The sequence below is a fragment of the Cupressus sempervirens genome, chromosome 8 (genome assembly GCF_028749045.1).
Source record: "Cupressus sempervirens isolate cs-2001-9-10 chromosome 8, ASM2874904v1, whole genome shotgun sequence".
NCBI classification, from domain to species: Eukaryota; Viridiplantae; Streptophyta; class Pinopsida; order Cupressales; family Cupressaceae; genus Cupressus; species Cupressus sempervirens.
The window spans coordinates 580,309,283-580,326,772 of record NC_143125.1 but is presented as its reverse complement, the minus strand read 5'-3'; the positions used below and the strand labels follow the sequence as shown (position 1 = coordinate 580,326,772).

The 17,490-nt window shown below is 36.2% G+C and overlaps 1 non-coding gene across 1 annotated transcript; it reads right to left on the bottom strand.

Annotated features, from left to right (window-relative positions):
• Positions 1-11,000: 11,000 nt before the first annotated feature.
• TRNAS-AGA (transfer RNA serine (anticodon AGA)) lies at positions 11,001-11,082 on the bottom strand. The gene has a single exon. It is a non-coding gene; the product is annotated as a tRNA-Ser (tRNA).
• Between the last annotated feature and the right edge of the window lie 6,408 nt (positions 11,083-17,490).

Sequence of the window (17,490 nt, the reverse complement as noted above, 5' to 3'; positions counted from 1 at the left end):
TGTAATAATTGTTTTTGGTTTGTTTTTGAATGTTTTAAGCTGTTTTTGGGTTTTTGAGTTGATGAAAAGAAAATACAAATATTGAAAACTAATCTACCTCAAATTATAACTCAAATTTGATTATAATGCTAATCAAATTCATTTATTCAGATGGCTCCTAATGTTTGTACAATACTTATTGCTAGAAGCATACACTAAAAGCATCATCATTAATAGTTGAAAAAAACTTGATTTTTGTCTCCGATATGCAACCACGTTGTTGGTTGCTTCCTCCTTGGGCAGCGCCTATCAAAAATCGCAATATTAAATCTCTGATTTTTAATTCACTGTAGCGTTGTACTATTCACAGCACTGTAGCTGCTGTTATAACCCCTTCCAACCTGTAACAGATTCATCCAATTCTTTCCTACTAAACACAATATTGACTCCAGAATTAAGTCAACTCACAGGCAAAATTCAAGTGATATTTCACACCCTCAAATTGCATCAACTCTAAAGATACTACGTCCTCCACAGTCTGAATTCTTCTCAAACTTGTAGAAACCCTTGTTGCCACAACTTCAAGAAATTTCACAAGGAAAATTTTTTAAGCACTTCTCATAACCTGCTCTTGAAGGAAGACAAGGTTTATTTATAAGGACTCCTCGACTCTAGAATGAGTCTCCTCGCTCAATGTGGGATAAAATATATAACATAAAAAATGTTATTACATTAAAACTTAGAAAATCCCTTTTAATTTTTCCATAAGCTTGGACCCACAATTAATTGAAACAATGGCCCCTTTTATGATATCATGACCCTCACTTAAGTTATATATTATAACTTAACAATATAGGCTCAAAACCAATAATGTTTATTTTAACTAAATAAATATTAATATCTCCATTATTACTCAACATTTTTTGAATGTCGTTTGGACTAGAAGCTAACGTGATAGAATTGCATATGACCATACCCCTTTTCTAAAAATAGCAGGGGTCTATCTTTATAACTCCAAAACTGCTAAAAATAGCCTGACCAAGCCAAACTCAAAGGAAAACTCATCATAAACAAACTCTGGCAACCGAGAAGAATACTCTGCTTTGGTCCTTGGAGGATCTCCACACCAAGGTGACCCTCTATCCAATCTTATTAGCCTACGAGGGTCTCTAATAGGCTAATCACCAGCTAAAGTGATGTCTCTAGCTAGAAGGGGACATCACAGTCTGCCCTCCCTGAAATTGCTTGTCCTCAAGCAATCTTAACTCTGGATGCTGTAAAATCTCCTCGCTCTCCCAAGTAGCATCCTCTACTGGAAAATCCTTCCACTTCACCAAATATTCTCGGATGGTACGTTTCCTCAAGTTCCTCTCTCTAAAATCAATGATAGCCTCCGGTATCAAAACAAGTTTTCCCTCATCATCCAAGGGTGGTAGTATTGTAGAAGGCACAATATGATGCCCTAGCACCTTTTTGAGGCGTGACACATGAAAAACATTGTGCACCTTGCTCTCCGCCAGCAAGTCTAACTCATAAGCCACCTCTCCCACTTTCCTGATAATCCTAAATGGACCATAGTATCGTGGCTTGAGATTCTCGGCACCACTCTTCTTGAGAGTGGATTGACGGTAAGGCTGCAACATAAGATACACCATGTCTCCAACCTCAAAAGTCCGCTCAGTCCTCTTCTGATCTGCATATTGCTTTTGTTGATTTTGTGCCTTAGTTAGATTATCCTTGAGAGTCTTAACAAGGTCTTGACTCTCCTGTAACAAATCACCTACACTGGGCACTCTACTGTCACTCAAAAGCAGATCCATAAAATTGGGTGCCTCATACCCATACAGGCCATAAAGGGTGACATCTGAATAGACATGTGATAAGTGGTATTGTAGCAATACTCACAGAGATAAATCCATTTTACCCATGCCCTTTGTTGCCCTGCTATATAATTTCTGAGATATCCCTCCACCCATTTGTTTACTATCTCTGTTTGACCATCTGTCTAAGGGTGGTAGCTAGTACTCAGAGTGAGCTCTGTCGCACACAACCTGAATAGCTCATGCCAAAAGTGACTCATAAACCTGTTGTCTCTGTCACTTACAATGCTCCGAGGTAAGCCATGTAATCTGAATATCTCTTTGAAGAACAACTCTACTACCTGTGTAGCAGTGATCAAAAAGAAGTGTGCAAACTTCGTAAGGCAATCCACAACCACATATATGCAGTCTCTGCCTTGGGCTCTAGGTAGTCCTGTGATGAAGTCCATAGACAAAAACTCTCACTTCCTATCAAGAATCGGAAGTGGCTGAAGTAAACCGGCTGGATAGGAGTGTTCTTTCTTATTCTGCTGACAAGTGGGACACTCCCTAACATATTGAAGTACCTCTACTTTGAGCCCTTTCCATGTGAATCGCTCTCTAATCTGTCGGTATGTCTTGTAGAAACCAGGATGTCCTGCCATAGGTGAATCATGAAAAGATTTCAAAACCACCCTCCTCACTACTGATCCTGGGACCAAAAATATTTGTCCTTTGTAAATGATGAGCTCATTCACAAGGGTGTACCTGCTGTCCTGAATAGTCCCATCTATGAATCCAGCTACCCAAGTGTTCTTTGCATACTCTGCAAGGATCAAGTGTCTCCAATCCTCCGATATGTCTGTCAATAAGCTCAAATGGGGCCTACGTGATAAGGCATCAGCAATTACATTCTGTGTCCCCTTAAAATATGTAATCTCAAAGTCATAGGACGATAACTTACTCACCCACTTTTGATGCCTATCATTGAGATCTCGCTGCCCCAAAAAGAGTCTTAGGCTATTATGGTCAGTTTTGATACAAAATTTTCTACCTACCAAATATTGCCTGAATTTGGCCAAAGCATGCATAATGGCTAACATCTCCTTATCATATATGCTGAAGCTCCGCTCTGGCCCTCTCAATTTCCTGCTCTCATAAGCAATAGGGTGCTTCTCCTGCATAAGCACCGCTCCAATGCCCTCTCCAAAAGCATCACAATGTAGCTCAAAAGGTTTGCTGAAATTTGGTAATGCTAACACTGGACAAGAAGTCATCAACCCCTTAAATTTCTCAAAACACCCTTGTGCCTCAAGAGTCCACAAGAAAGCTCCCTTTCTCATCAAATCTGTCAAGGGTGCCGCATGCCTGGAATATCCATCCACAAACCTTCTGTAGAAACCACATAGTCCTAGAAAGCCCCTCAACTGTGTAAGGTTCACCGGTGAAGGCCACTCCACAATGGCATGAATCTTTTCAGGATCCATGCACACGCCCTCTGCACTGATGATGTGACCCAAGTACAAAAACTCTGTCATGCCCAAATCACACTTCGACTCCTTTGCATACAAGGATTCTCTGTCCAATATACCCAGCACCGTGTCCAGGTGAACCAAGTGCTCCTCCCAAGATCTACTATATACCAAGATATCATCGAAGAAGACAAGTACAAATCTCCTCAACTGAGGATGGAAAACCCTATTCATTGTTGCCTGAAAAGTAGAAGGTGCGTTAGTTAGCCCAAATGGCATAACTACAAACTCAAAATGGCCACAATGACATCTAAAGGCTATCTTCTCGATAGCCTGCTCTCTAACTCTGATCTGGTGATAACCTGATCTCAAATCTATCTTTGAGAAGAAGCAAGCTCCATGAAGCTCATCTATCAACTCATCGATCCTGGGAATGGGGTATCTATTTTTAATTGTCTTCCTATTAAGCACTCTATAATCAATGCACATCCTCAATGTCCCATCCTTCTTCTTTACTAACACCACTGAAGAAGCAAAAGGAGACTTACTTGGTCTAATGTGGCCCATAGCAAGTAACTCCTTTATGGTTTTCTCAATTTCATCCTTCAACCTCTTCGGATGCTTGTAAGGTGTAATCATGATGGGCTTAGCCCCCTCCTCTAACTCAATGATGTGCTCAATACCTCTGTCTGGTGGTCTACTTGGTGGAATGTCACTGAACACCTTAGAGTGTTTAACTCTAAGCTCCTGAATATCAGGAGGATATTCAATCTTATGCTGTCCCTCCTGTGATGGCATCAACATGCACTCTGCTGCCCACTCTACCTGATCATGTCGAATCAATCTAGCCATTCTACGAAAAGAGACCATCTTGAGATCACTGTCCCTGATTGCCTTAAGAATATGTGTCTTCCCATTCACTTTAAACCTCATCTCCATCTCCTTGAGGTTAAGAGTGAACTCACCAATATCGTGCAACCAACTCATCCCAAGAACTATATCTGTATCTCCCATAGGTACAACATAAAAATCTGCCTTAAAGTCATAATTATTAATTTTCAATGGGAGTCCAGTGATCCTACGATCACATTTGAGGACATAGCCATCCACTACCCTCACTCTAATTCCCCCAAACTCCTCTGTTTGTATGCCACACTTCTCCACCATCCTAGCATCAATGAAATTATGAGTGACACTTGTATCAACCAAGGTTATGACTCGCTATCCAGCGAGTACTCCTCTCATCTGGAATGAGCCTTCTTGCTTAATACTAGTGAGACAAGCTTCCCTAAGTTGCCCATCTCCTTCCCCATCCTTGGACTCCATTTTAGACAAGTTTTCAGCCTTGTCTTCCTCTTTTTCACCATCTATTTCCTCTATATCAAACTGCTGATCTGAATTATCTGATTCTGATTCCTCATAGTATGCCCACATAACTCTGTTAGCTTTTCCCTTTGGCCTAAGAGGACAATCATGGTTTGCATCATAGGGTCCCTTATAGTAGAAACATAATTTTTTCTTCCTCAAATCGTTTAATGTTTCCTTTTCAAAAGGTGCTGGAGTTTTATCTTTAGAATCATTTTTAAAATCAGTCCTCTCTGGTTTTTTATAAAATGGTTTGTTATCCTTACTAGAAGATGCTCCTTTGGACTGAAATTTGTTTGTTGGGACTGCATGTTCCATACTTCTTGCCTTTTTCATCGCTTCCTGTAAAGAAATAGGATCAAATGCCTTTATCTAACCTCTCAGTGGTTCGGATAGGCCCTTAATGAAAAGAACTATCAATCTATGCTCTGAAATGTTTGGCACCATGACTGCCAACCGCTGAAATTCGCCAATGAAATACTCCAAGTTGCCTGTTTGTTTCAGCTGTGCTAAGTCCCGGAAGTAAATCTCTAGATCTTTTTTGTCAAATCTTTCAACCAACCTATCCACGAAGTCTTGGTATTCTGTCACTTGGTTATGCTGAAGTGTTACCATACCATGGTACCACCAATCATGTGCTATTCCCTCCAAATGCAAGGTGGCATATTTGATAGCTTCAATCTCTGTCATTGGCCTCAGTGCCAAAAATGTGTCAAGCTTATGAATCTAAGCTTGAGCTGTCATCTTACCACTCCCATCAAATGTAGGCATAGTAAGCTTGCCTGTAGCCCTCTTTAGCTCACTATTTTGACCTCTAGGCCTCCTATCTTGTCTGAGTGACCTGTAATGCTCTCTCCTCTGATTTACAAAGCGTTCAAAGGTCATCCACTCCCGAACCTGCGGAGCTAATAATTCCCATTCATCATTTGCAGCCATGAGTGCATCTGTGAATATGGGGTCTCCTGTCGCCTCCTCTACTGGAGCTTCTTTTGGCTCATCCAGAACAAATGTAGGGCGTGTAGGCCTATCAGCTGTTCTGGAATGGGTCCGTTGTGGTCTCTGATTACCTGTAGCACTCCTGTTATCTCCTTGTTCTCCCGGCTCCCCATTTTGTCTAACAGGTGGGTTCATCCTTTCTACCATAGTAGTGAGTGCCTGTAATGCCTGTGCCATCTGCTGTTGCCCTGTAACCATAGCATGATAGAATTCTCTGGTATCCTGATCATCATTATTCCTCCTATTTCTAGGTGGACTACCATCATGCCTCTCTTCCATATTTCCTGTTTCCTGTAACTGTTCTCTTTCAATCAGAGCTCTCCTACGAGTATGGTACCTGTATGGTCCAATTTTCGGTGGCTGCATATGACTCCCCAAACCCTCAAGATGGCAGGAATGAGGCTCTGATACCAATGTAAGAACCCCAAATAGGCTCTATGCTGATCACTATTTGTTTCCCTGGGTGTAATAATTGTTTTTGGTTTGTTTTTGAATGTTTTAAGCTGTTTTTGGGTTTTTGAGTTGATGAAAAGAAAATACAAATATTGAAAACTAATCTACCTCAAATTATAACTCAAATCTGATTATAATGCTAATCAAATTCATTTATTCAAATGGCTCCTAATGTTTGTACAATACTTATTGCTGGAAGCATACATTAAAAACATCATCATTAATAGTTGAAAAAAACTTGATTTTTGTCTCCGATACGCAACCACGCTACTGGTTGCTTCCTCCTTGGGCAGCGCCTATCAAAAACCGCAATATTAAATCTCTAATTTTTAATTCACTGTAGCGTTGTACTATTCACAGCACTGTAGCTGCTGTTATAACCCCTTCCAACCTGTAACAGATTCATCCAATTCTTTCCTACTAAACACAATATTGACTCCAGAATGAAGTCAACTCACAGGCAAAATTCAAGTGATATTTCACACCCTCAAATTGCATCAACTCTGAAGATACTACGTCCTCCATAGTCTGAATTCTTCTCAAACTTGTAGAAACCCTTGTTGCCACAACTTCAAGAAATTTCACAAGGCAAAGTTTTTAAGCACTTCTCATAACCTGCTCTTGAAGGAAGACAAGGTTTGTTTATAAGGACTCCTCGACTCCAGAATGAGTCTCCACGCTCAATGTGGGATAAAATATATAACATAAAAAATGTTTTTACATTAAAACTTAGAAAATCCCTTTTAATTTTTCCATAAGCTTGGACCCACAATTAATTGAAACAATGGCCCCTTTTATGATATCATGACCCTCACTTAAGTTATATATTATAACTTAACAATATAGGCTCAAAACCAATAATGTTTATTTTAACTAAATAAACATTAATATCTCCATTATTACTCAACATTTTTTGAATGTCGTTTGGACTGGGAGCTAACATGATAGAACTGCATATGACCATACCCCTTTTCTAAAAATAGTAGGGGTCTATCTTTATAACTCCAAAACTGCTAAAAATAGCCTGACCAAGCCAAACTCAAAGGAAAACTCATCATAAACAAACTCTGGCAACCGAGAAGAGTACTCTACTTTGGTCCTTGGAGGATCTCCACACCAAGGTGACCCTCTATCCAATCTTATTAGCCTACGAGGGTCTCTGATAGGCTAATCACCAGCTAAAGTGATGTCTCTAGCTAGAAGGGGACATCACATTATGGTTAGAGTTAGAGTTAGGGTTAGGGTTAGAATTAGGGTTAGAGTTAGGGTTAGCACTAGGCCTACGGTTAGAGTTAGGGTTAGAATTATGATTAGAGTTATAATTAGAGTTATAGTGTTAGTGTTAGTGTTAGTGTTAGTGTTTGTGTTAGTGTTAGTGTTAGTGTTAGTGTTAGTGTTAGTGTTAGTGCTAGTGTTAGTGTTAGTGCTAGTGTTAGTGTTAGTGTTTGGTTCAAAATTAGGGCTAGGGTTAGGTTAGGGTTAGGGTTAGGGTTAGAATTAGAGTTAGAGTTAGGGTTCAAGTTAGAGTTAGAGTTAAAGTTGGAGATAAAGTTGGGATTAGTGTTATATTTAGGGTTAGGGTTAAGGTTAGGGTCAGATTCAGGGTTAGAGTTAGGGTTAGAATTAGGGTTGGGATTAGGATTAGAATTACGGTTAGAGTTAGAGTTAGAGTTATATATAGTGTTAGGGATAGGATAAGGGTTAGGGTTAGAGTTAGAGTTAGAGTTAGGGTTAGAATTAGGAGTAGGATTAGGGTTAGAATTAGAGATAGAGTCAGAGTTAGGGTTAGAATCATATTTAGAGTTAGAATTAGGGTTAGGGTTAGGATTATAATTAGTGTTAGAGTTAGAATTAGAGTTAGAATTAGGGTTAGAATTAGTGTTAAGATTAGGGTTAGGGTGAGCATTAGAGTTAGAGTTAGGATTAGAGTTATAGTCTAGGGTTATAGTTAGGGCCAAAATTGGGGTTAGGGTTAGAATTGGGATTAGAGTTAGGGTTATATAGGATCAAGGTTAGGGTTAGGGTTAGAGGTAAAATTAGAGTTAGAGTTAGAGTGAGAGTTAGGGTTAGCATTAGAGTTAGAGTTAGAGTTAGTGTTAGTGTTAGAGTTAGAGTTAGAGTTAGAATTAGAGTTAGAGTTAGGGTTAGTGTTATTATTGCGGTTAAAGTTATTTTTGGGGTTAGTTATCATATTATACCTAATCTGTTAGTGATATTATTACTCTTTATCTTAGTGTTAGGGTAACTGTCAAGTTAAGTTTTTATGTGGGTTAGTCTTATTATAATGCCCATGATTAGTGCTTTTATGACACATGCTATTAAAATTTCTATAATGCTCTCTCTCTAATCTCTAGATAAATCCCGTAATCTCTCTCTCTCTCCCTCCTTACTTTCTAGATACAAATCCCCCACTTCTCTCTCTCTCTCTCTCTCTCTCTCTCTCTCTCTCTCTCTCTCTCTCTCTCTCTCTCTCTCTCTCTCTCTCTCTTTCTCTCTCTCTCTCTCTCTCGCTCGATACACCATCATATGAATATCTCTTTCCTTATCTCTAATATATCTCTCTCTCTACTGAAAACATGTCTATATAAGAAACATAATATGATCCCCCAATCTCTCTCTCTCTCTCTCTCTCTCTCTCTCTCTCTCTCTCTCTCCACAAAACATGTCTCTATAAGAAACATAACATGAGCCCCCTCTTCTCTAGATATGCCCCTAATCTCTCTCTCTCTACACACACACACATTTTCACTTATTAAAAATATAATATCATTTCTACTTAGTAGTACATATAGGGTTAGGATAAGGTATATAATTTACTAAATGCTTAATACAACCATATATCAAGTAAGAGTTAGACCAAGGATCCAAGGTTTACAATTTCATTTATATGACACTTAGTGTTATGGTTAGGGTTAATAAATGGTTAAATGTTACACTAAAATAAGGGGCATGGCTAAGGGAAGTACGCAATTTAGGTGTAGTGTTGGAGTATTTGGAGCACAACTATGGTCAAATTTGGGATATAGGTTTTAAATATGACTCGAATAGTGAAATTCTTTTAATTGTGTCTTGTTTATGAAAGGAAAGTTATAAGTACCAACACAACTATTTAGATGATGTAAAAAGTGTGAGAGAATAGATAAGAATTGATTTTATGGAAATCATTTCTCCATGATGATGTATGAACATTATATATTTTTGAATTTTTAATAATGCTAATGCAAGTTTTGTTGCAAGGATCAAGAAATGTAATCAATAAATATGTCTATCATTAAGGACATCTATTTAGACTTATGATTTTATTTCTTAATTAATGTATTTAGTTACCACATCCATTGAAGAAATCGTTTGCACAAGAATAAATTTATTTTTTGTTGTTCTCTTCTTCATGAAAGTTGCATAGAACAATAGAGAAACAGAATTCCCAATACAACTAATTAGAAGTAATATTCTAAAACTGCAAACAAGAATGAACTATATACAAAAAAAAATCTCTATAATAGTGTAAATACATGTCACATTCTTCAATGATTAGAATTCCTTTGTGACCTTTATTTGAACAATGATTGCAAAAGACTTATGAGGGATACCCATCCACTTTTGCAAATGTGTCCAAAGATTTAAATTTGAAGATAAAAAATGAAAAATCATTGATGTTGTATTAATGTTGCAAAACATCAATGATAATATACATTTCAATATAGTTTGAGTTTGTTTCAACTTAAGACATCATAATAATTAATCATAACAAATAATAATTGATTAGGCTTTGACCCGATAAAAAATAAAGTATAATATTTATATTAATTTTCATCCTAATCTTAATTAGGTCATAACCCTAATTTTAACTTTTATTCGAGTAGTGCCAAATAATATAATTTTTTTCTATTTTAAATGAATCACCAATTAATTTTATAAAATATTTAAAACTAAAATCTAATATAAATAGAACCTTTCTAATTTTCTTAACAACCATTTTATTTTATTTTTCCTCTTTGCATGAAAATGATTTAAAATGATTAAATTTCACTAAATTCTTTTTTTTTTCAATTTTTAAACGAATCATTAATAGATTTTTATTATTAGAAGATAGAGTGTCCTTTTAGGTAATTAAAACTAATCTAAATATTTACTAATCTATTTTACTTTTTCCTTTCTTTTTTTTCTATTGAAAAGTCAATTTTTAAAACTAAAATCTAACAGAAATAGAATGTTTCTAATTGTTTTTAGTAACATTTATTTTTTCTTTTCTTTTAAGAAGTCAATTTTAAAAACTAAAATCTAATAGGAATGGAGTGTTTCTAATTGTTTTTAGTAACATACTTTTTAAATTTTAAAATAAAAAATATGTGCTAACCACCTCTCTTTTCCACTCAAATAACCATTTTAAATAATTTATTTTTAAATATGAATGCACGTGCCTACATCATTCGGAAATACATATCTCAAAGACTATTTTATAGTTCCTTCTCATCTATCAACAAACAAAAATTAGTTTTAAACAAATCTCATTCAAAAGTAAGTGTAGAGATTGTCAGATTGTGATTTGAATAGAAATCTAAAGAAAACAATTTGAACATCAAAATATTGTACCTGTTGGATAATATAAATAATCAAATTTGCTCCATAGAACTGTAGAGATTCTCAGATTATGATTGGAATAGAAATCTAAAGTAAACATCAAAATTTTATACTTACTAGATAGAAAATAGTAATCAAATTTACTCCAAAGAATTCTTCGATCTTAGTTGAATAGAAATCTGATTTATTGCCGTTGCTCAATATTCAACGGACCAATTATCGGTTACTAAGTCGATGGGAAATAGAGGAGGAAAATTCTCAAATTCTTTGACCTCCAAATTACTAAAAATACTCTCATTCATTTGAGCGTAGCAAAAGCTTCAACGAAGCCACTCACACTTATATGGCAATCCAACGTGGACGGCAGGATTCGAACCTGCGCGGGCAGAGCCCACATGATTTCTAGTCATGCCCGATAACCACTCCGGCACGTCCACCTTTCGATTTTATTCTTGAGTACCACCTTCTTAACTGCAACGTTGCAGTTATGAAAAGTACTTCATTTCCCGCTTACTTAGATTGAGGATTGCTCTTTTACTCTCATCTTTTCTGTTTGAGTAGAATGTACAAAGTGCATTTTCTTATAGATCCAAACCAGTAAGTTGGTATTGTTGGAATTTATTGTAATCCTGCGTTACTTCTGCACGAAATATTTTTGCCATTTTTTCATCTGCTACCTTCCAATTCTAGTTCAAACAGTTATTGTTTGTTAGCTATGAAATTTCAAGCGTTGTTTTCATATTATACCTGGCCATGGCATGGGCATTTACACAAATATCAAATAATCAAATGTTTAGCATTAATGGAAGAGTGTTTTGACAATGTGGAAGTTCAATTTTTTGCAGTAAATATTAGTCATTCAGTCAAACTACTTTACGATTTCATAATTGTATGATACAAAAATCTTCTTCATTGTTGTTGTTTACTTAGATATTGAAATTTCTAATTGTGCTGTCAGGTTTTAAAATAGTCAATTAAAAAGTGAAAGAAAAAAGAAAAATACTAGGTATTTAGTGTATGGTATCACACACTCAATTTCATTTCAAGACTAAAAGTGTTAAATAGTCCAAGTTGACATATTTTTTCCAAACTTAACTTTCTCCTTAGTGTGTGATGTTTAAAGGTGGTCGGTATTTAGATACTCATCAAAGATAATGGTTTGTAGACTTGTCTGTATGTGCAATTTTCTATACTTTATATGTGTATATCATTAAAAGAACTTTTTTATTCAAATGAATATGACTGAGAAGTAAATGGTCACTTAAATTTGGATGCATTGCCTTAAACAAGTTGTTAAAAATAATCATGAAAGTGGATAAGGACAAGCATGACTACATATTTAGATGTTATCATTGCTTTCATACTCAATTAGCTATAAGATTCTACTTTCCAACCTATGTTCTAAGATTCTATAAAAATAAATAAGCTTGTCATTTCTCACTCATCTTTTAATAATAACAGAAAAAAGTATGTTGTTCCCTCCAAAGAATTTACCCCTCGCATTTATAGTGTTTTGAAACTATATAAACCTAACATTATGCTTTGTCCCGTTGTTGACACCATGAGCTCCCCAACCTACAAGTTGGTTTCTTTCCTAATCAAACTTATCTTCCCTCTTATTGGTAAATTTTCTCCTTTCATCAAAGATTTTTCTCATTTTGTTGAATTTGTTAGAGACAAAAAGCTTGATGACAATGGCATCCATGTGAGCTTTGATGTTATATCCCTTTTCACCAAAGTTTCACTTCTCAAATACATTGATATTGTCAAACTCAAAAGCAATGATGAAGTGGCCTACCTAGTTGAGCTCTACCTTAGGTCCATTTTTTAATAGATAGATGGGGTAGCTATGTGTTCCCCTCTCTCTCATATCATTAAAATCCTCTACATGGAAGAGTTTGAAATTTTTTCCCTCTTCTCCTCCCCCTTCAACCAAAGTGGTGGAAATTTTATGTGGATGATAGTACTATTTGATGGTCACATGGTTTAGAAGAACTTAAAAAGTTTTGTAGCTTTAATAGTTTGATCCCTACATCTTCTTCACCATAGAAATTAATTCTGATTGTAAACTTCCCTTCCTTGATATTTTGCTCATCAAGAAACCTGATAGTACCTTGGTCCATACCATGAACATAAAAAATCCATGTACATCTACCTTTTCCTTCACTCCTCTTCCTAACACCACTTAGCCAAAAAGGTGAGCATCCTCAAAACTTTGTCCATCAGAACTTTACACATTTATGACATCGATAACCTAAACTAAGAGTTAAACTAACTTCATCAAGTGTATTCATTTTAAATATCTGTAGAAACAAGAAAATCTTGAGAACCTTCAACTAAGTAATTTATATATCTTCCTCTAAGCATATTTATCCATCCATTCCCTTAGATCCTCCTTATGTCACACTCCCTTACATTGCAGATACCCAAAATAATAATAAAAATCCTCTTGAGAAATGACATTCGTTGTGCTTAGAAATATTTTCAACCGCGAGAAACTAGATCCCTTCCCTAAAAAATCCTAAGGATTATTTCCTTGATTCTAGTGTCTACAAGGGTTGTTTATTCTTCTAGCATCCCATACATAGAAGTCACTTTCTCCTTCAAAACTAGGATTAAAGAACATGATGTTGACCTCAAGCACAAACATGTTCTCAAATGATCTTCTTTAGCTAACCACTCCTCCACAACCTAACACCACCTCTTTCTTGGGCACTGAAATTCTTTCTAGAGAATACAATATAATAAAAACTTGAAGCTCGCATGGATGCCATTAAAATCAATAACCACCCATATAACCTTAATCAAGATGAGGGGTACACCTTAAGTTCCTCTTGACAACCCCTTTTACTTAGCATTAGAACACTCACCCTATCTACTACCTTATTATTTTGTTCCTTTGAGCCCTTATTTTCCTCTCCTTTAAGTCCCCCTCGCTTATCAATCTCCCCGTCCCACCCTCCCCCTCCTACCCTTTGAACCTCATCCCCGTTTTACCACACCTATGTGATTTTTGAACCTTGATAGCAAGAACAAGAGCACCACAACTTAAGCATCACATTAAGACACTATTATCAATTTTTTGAATTTCTTATGATATTGTATGCTCTATGAATAAACATTCTTTCAATATTAGTAATAGTTTCTAATAAAATATTATTACTATAATTTAAAATCCAAACACATCATACAACAAAGATCTACTCACATATTATTCAATTATTTTATTGATAATTTAGAAATAGTTTTATAACTTCATAGTGAACTTAAGATTAATCATTTAAGAGAAGACTTATACATAAACTAAATTATCTATTTTAGACAAAAATAAAATAAAATAGTCATCTAAATAATTCATAGAGAAAACTCTGTATTGTATTTTTTCTCTATATATCTATACTATGAAAATATTTGAATTATTAAAAATAAGAGAGGGAGAGGCTCCACTCTAAACATTTTGGTCATAAATTAGTGCTTAAGGCTCTCTACAATATAGCCAATTGGCATGTCGAACAAGAGGGACATGACTTTGTAGTTTTGGTTGAAGTCAACAAACAGTCACAAACAACTTCTTTAAAAAATTAATCCAATGCTCTTGTAGATTATTGTGTGAAGACCATTTTTTCTGCAACTTACAACTCTCATCTTTAAATATTCCCTTTCACAACAAACATCCAAATCTGGGTCTTCATTTTTAAACTATAGTTTAAGAGAATGCAATTTGGTGCAAGAGCACCTTAGGGTTTACTCCAACTCTTGTTTGAATTTCTTTTCTTTTGTTTTGGTTTTTGAATAAATGATGGCCATTGATTCATTGATTGCATCTACGATGGAGAATTGATTTTGGGAGTTTTTGCGATCAGCGCAAGGCTTGACCTAGAATGTCCCAAAATGTTGACACACAACTCACGCTACTTCTTTGTTGTTGGTTATTGATCTAGAAGGGAATCTATGGTGATCGTTTTATTTTTGGGAAACTTTTCGATTAGCACGAGAGTTGACCTAAAATGTCCTGAAATATTGACACATAGTTGTGGCCATATGTCATGTTGATGTCATAAAGGGGACAACTTCCAAAGAACAATTGTAGAAAGGAACCATTACAAAACTAAGAACAAAATGGTTGCCGAATTCAGTTAGCTAGAGATTGTGTAAAACTCAATGGAATTTTTTAATGCGAGGTTGGTTGTTGATGTTGGTTGTTGTCATTGTTATTGGTTATAATCAAAAAAAAAATTTATAGTCCAAATTTTTGGTGGGGACACAACCCAAGAACAGAATGGACACAACAGAAAAGGGAAATTATATTAACTGAGAAAATAAGCCATTACAAATAGTACAGAGAAAATAAACTTCAAAACATGCCCTAAGGGCTTACAATAGCATAAATCTGGAGAATATTTCTCCTTATAGCACCCCCTCTCAAACTCCACCCCGAACTGCCTTTTACAATGCCAGAAATCTCCTTAAATAGACCCCGGAGGGTTAAGGACTAGGAGTACATTCTAGAAAGTGCTAGTAGGCATCCACCGACAAAATAGAAGGTTCCAGAAGCTATGTTAGAAGTCGGTGCAAATCTAGAAGAATCCAGAAATGGTAGCTGAACTTCCGGGAGGCATAACTTTTGAACCGTAGCTCCGATTGACGAACCGTTTACATTTTCAGAAAGCTCTCGAAGCGCTCTATAGCCCTATGGACAAGTGTCGCTTGTCCCCCATTTTTTGACCCTTTTCAAGGTCATTTAATGCCCCAAACCTAACTTTGAAGCATTCTTAGGAGGTCTCCAAAACTCGAAAAAACTGCAATAACTTTCAAATCGTGGGGCCTATTGACCTGATTCTTTTTCTGGAATGCTCTAAATCATGATTACATTCATCTGGCCAATTCACACCTTCTAGTTTACCGAAATGATGGCCCAAATACATGCTCCTATTTTTTTTAGGATTTTCAAACGCACTGATAGTTGAACTATGAGAGTTGGAACCTTTATTTGAGCCAAATGGGTATCCAAAAATGTAAAGACATGAAACATAAACTAAGTCTAAGTACATTTTTTTGGGTGACACAGGATTGCCCTTATACCTTTGGATGCTCCTGCATCAATTTTAATAGTAGTAGATTGAAATACTCATTTTTTGTGTTGGGTCCTTACTGGTTGTGTTACTACAATATTTTCTTTTCTTATTGTAAGCTTGTACATATTCACATAAGTAGGATTTGAAGTTCATTCTATAAATACTTTTTGTACTAGTTCAATTTTGACCTCTGTGAGTATGACTCCCCCATGAATTCTTGTAGTGAGTTCTTCATGGTTTTAAGAAAAATGGGAATGGAGACCATGCGCATAATGTACATAGGTTTGTTTGGGGGCGCTGGAGTGTTGGCTAAGCATTTTCAAATGTGATGCCCTAGGCAAGTCTTTGATACTTGGTTAGGTGTTCATAGTTTTAGCAAAATGGTTTTAGGGTTTGAATGTAAAGGATACTTTAAACTTGTTTTTGATGAAGAAGGAATCTAAATCATCAATGTAATCAGGTAGTGAGGAGTTGGGGGATAGGATAGAGATCCTCTTGAGATTAGGGTAATAAAGGGAACCCTAACAAGCTAAGAGAAAGCATGAGTAAAACTTTAAGAAGGTAATGTCTAAAGTAGAAAACTACCTTGCATTGCATCAGAGTAGTATCAGAGCCCACAAATAATTTGGGTTTGTGGTTAAATGTTTCAAATTGTAGAGTCAATTGGAGAAACAAATATGGTGACCAATGTAGAACTAGCCAAGGAGGTGGGTGAACAAAAGGAGAAGAAAATACTCTTTGAGGAAGCTTTGGAAGAAATAAAGGCCAAGTTGGAAGAAGTTGCTAAGGCAGTTAAGAAGAAGGGGGAAGAAGGTGAAAACAATAGTAGGGATAAAGAAAAGGTTGATGAAGAAGATCTTATCCTTGTACTTCACCCTCCTATCACTGAAGAGTAATTCCTAAAATCCATCAAAGCCCTAGGTGGTAAGGCCCTAGAAGGAGTTCATTTATTCAATGGAAAGATGGACCTTGAATTGGTGATGGAATGGGTGGAAGGAATGGAGAATCACTTTGAATGTGAAGGTGTGAGAGAATCACAAAAGGTCAAAGTAGCCAAGTCTAGGCTAAGGGGAGTAGCCCTAACATGGTGGAAGTACATTCAAGAAGAAAGGGAGAAATTGAGAAAGAAGCCCATTGCAAATTGGAAGGCTATGATAACAAAAATGAAGGAGCAATACCTACCAGAAGACTCTGAGGTTCAACTTCATAAGAAGAGACAAATTTTGAAGTAGAAAGACATATATGAACATAACAACCTATACTAAAGAGTTCCAAAAGTTGTGCTTAAGATCAAGAGTGCAAGAAGATGAAGCCATTAAGGTAGCTAGTTATCTAGCTAACATTAAATGGAGCATTCAAGAAAAGATTAGTTTGTGGACTCCCACAATAGTCCATAAGTGTTTTCAACTTGCCTTAAAGGTAGAGGAAAAGTACACGAAGAAAGATTCAAATCAAAGGTGCAGAGGCAAAGAAAAACATGGAAGAGGATCAGATTCCAAACAACAAGGAGACAACAAGGAAACTAAACAACAAGAAGGAAGTTCACGAAGAGGAAGTTTTAGCTGAGGTAGAGGCTCTAACACTAGTTGGAGAGGATGGAGCAACAACCAAGGGAGAGGATCCTACTTTGCACCATGAAGTGCTATATTTGTAATTAGCTAGGACACCCTACATATAGGTGCCCTAAAAAAGGCTCAACTTCCCAAGGAAGTACAAAAAGGGTAAATTATGTCCAAGAAGAGTCTAGTAGCAACAAAAAACATTCTGAGA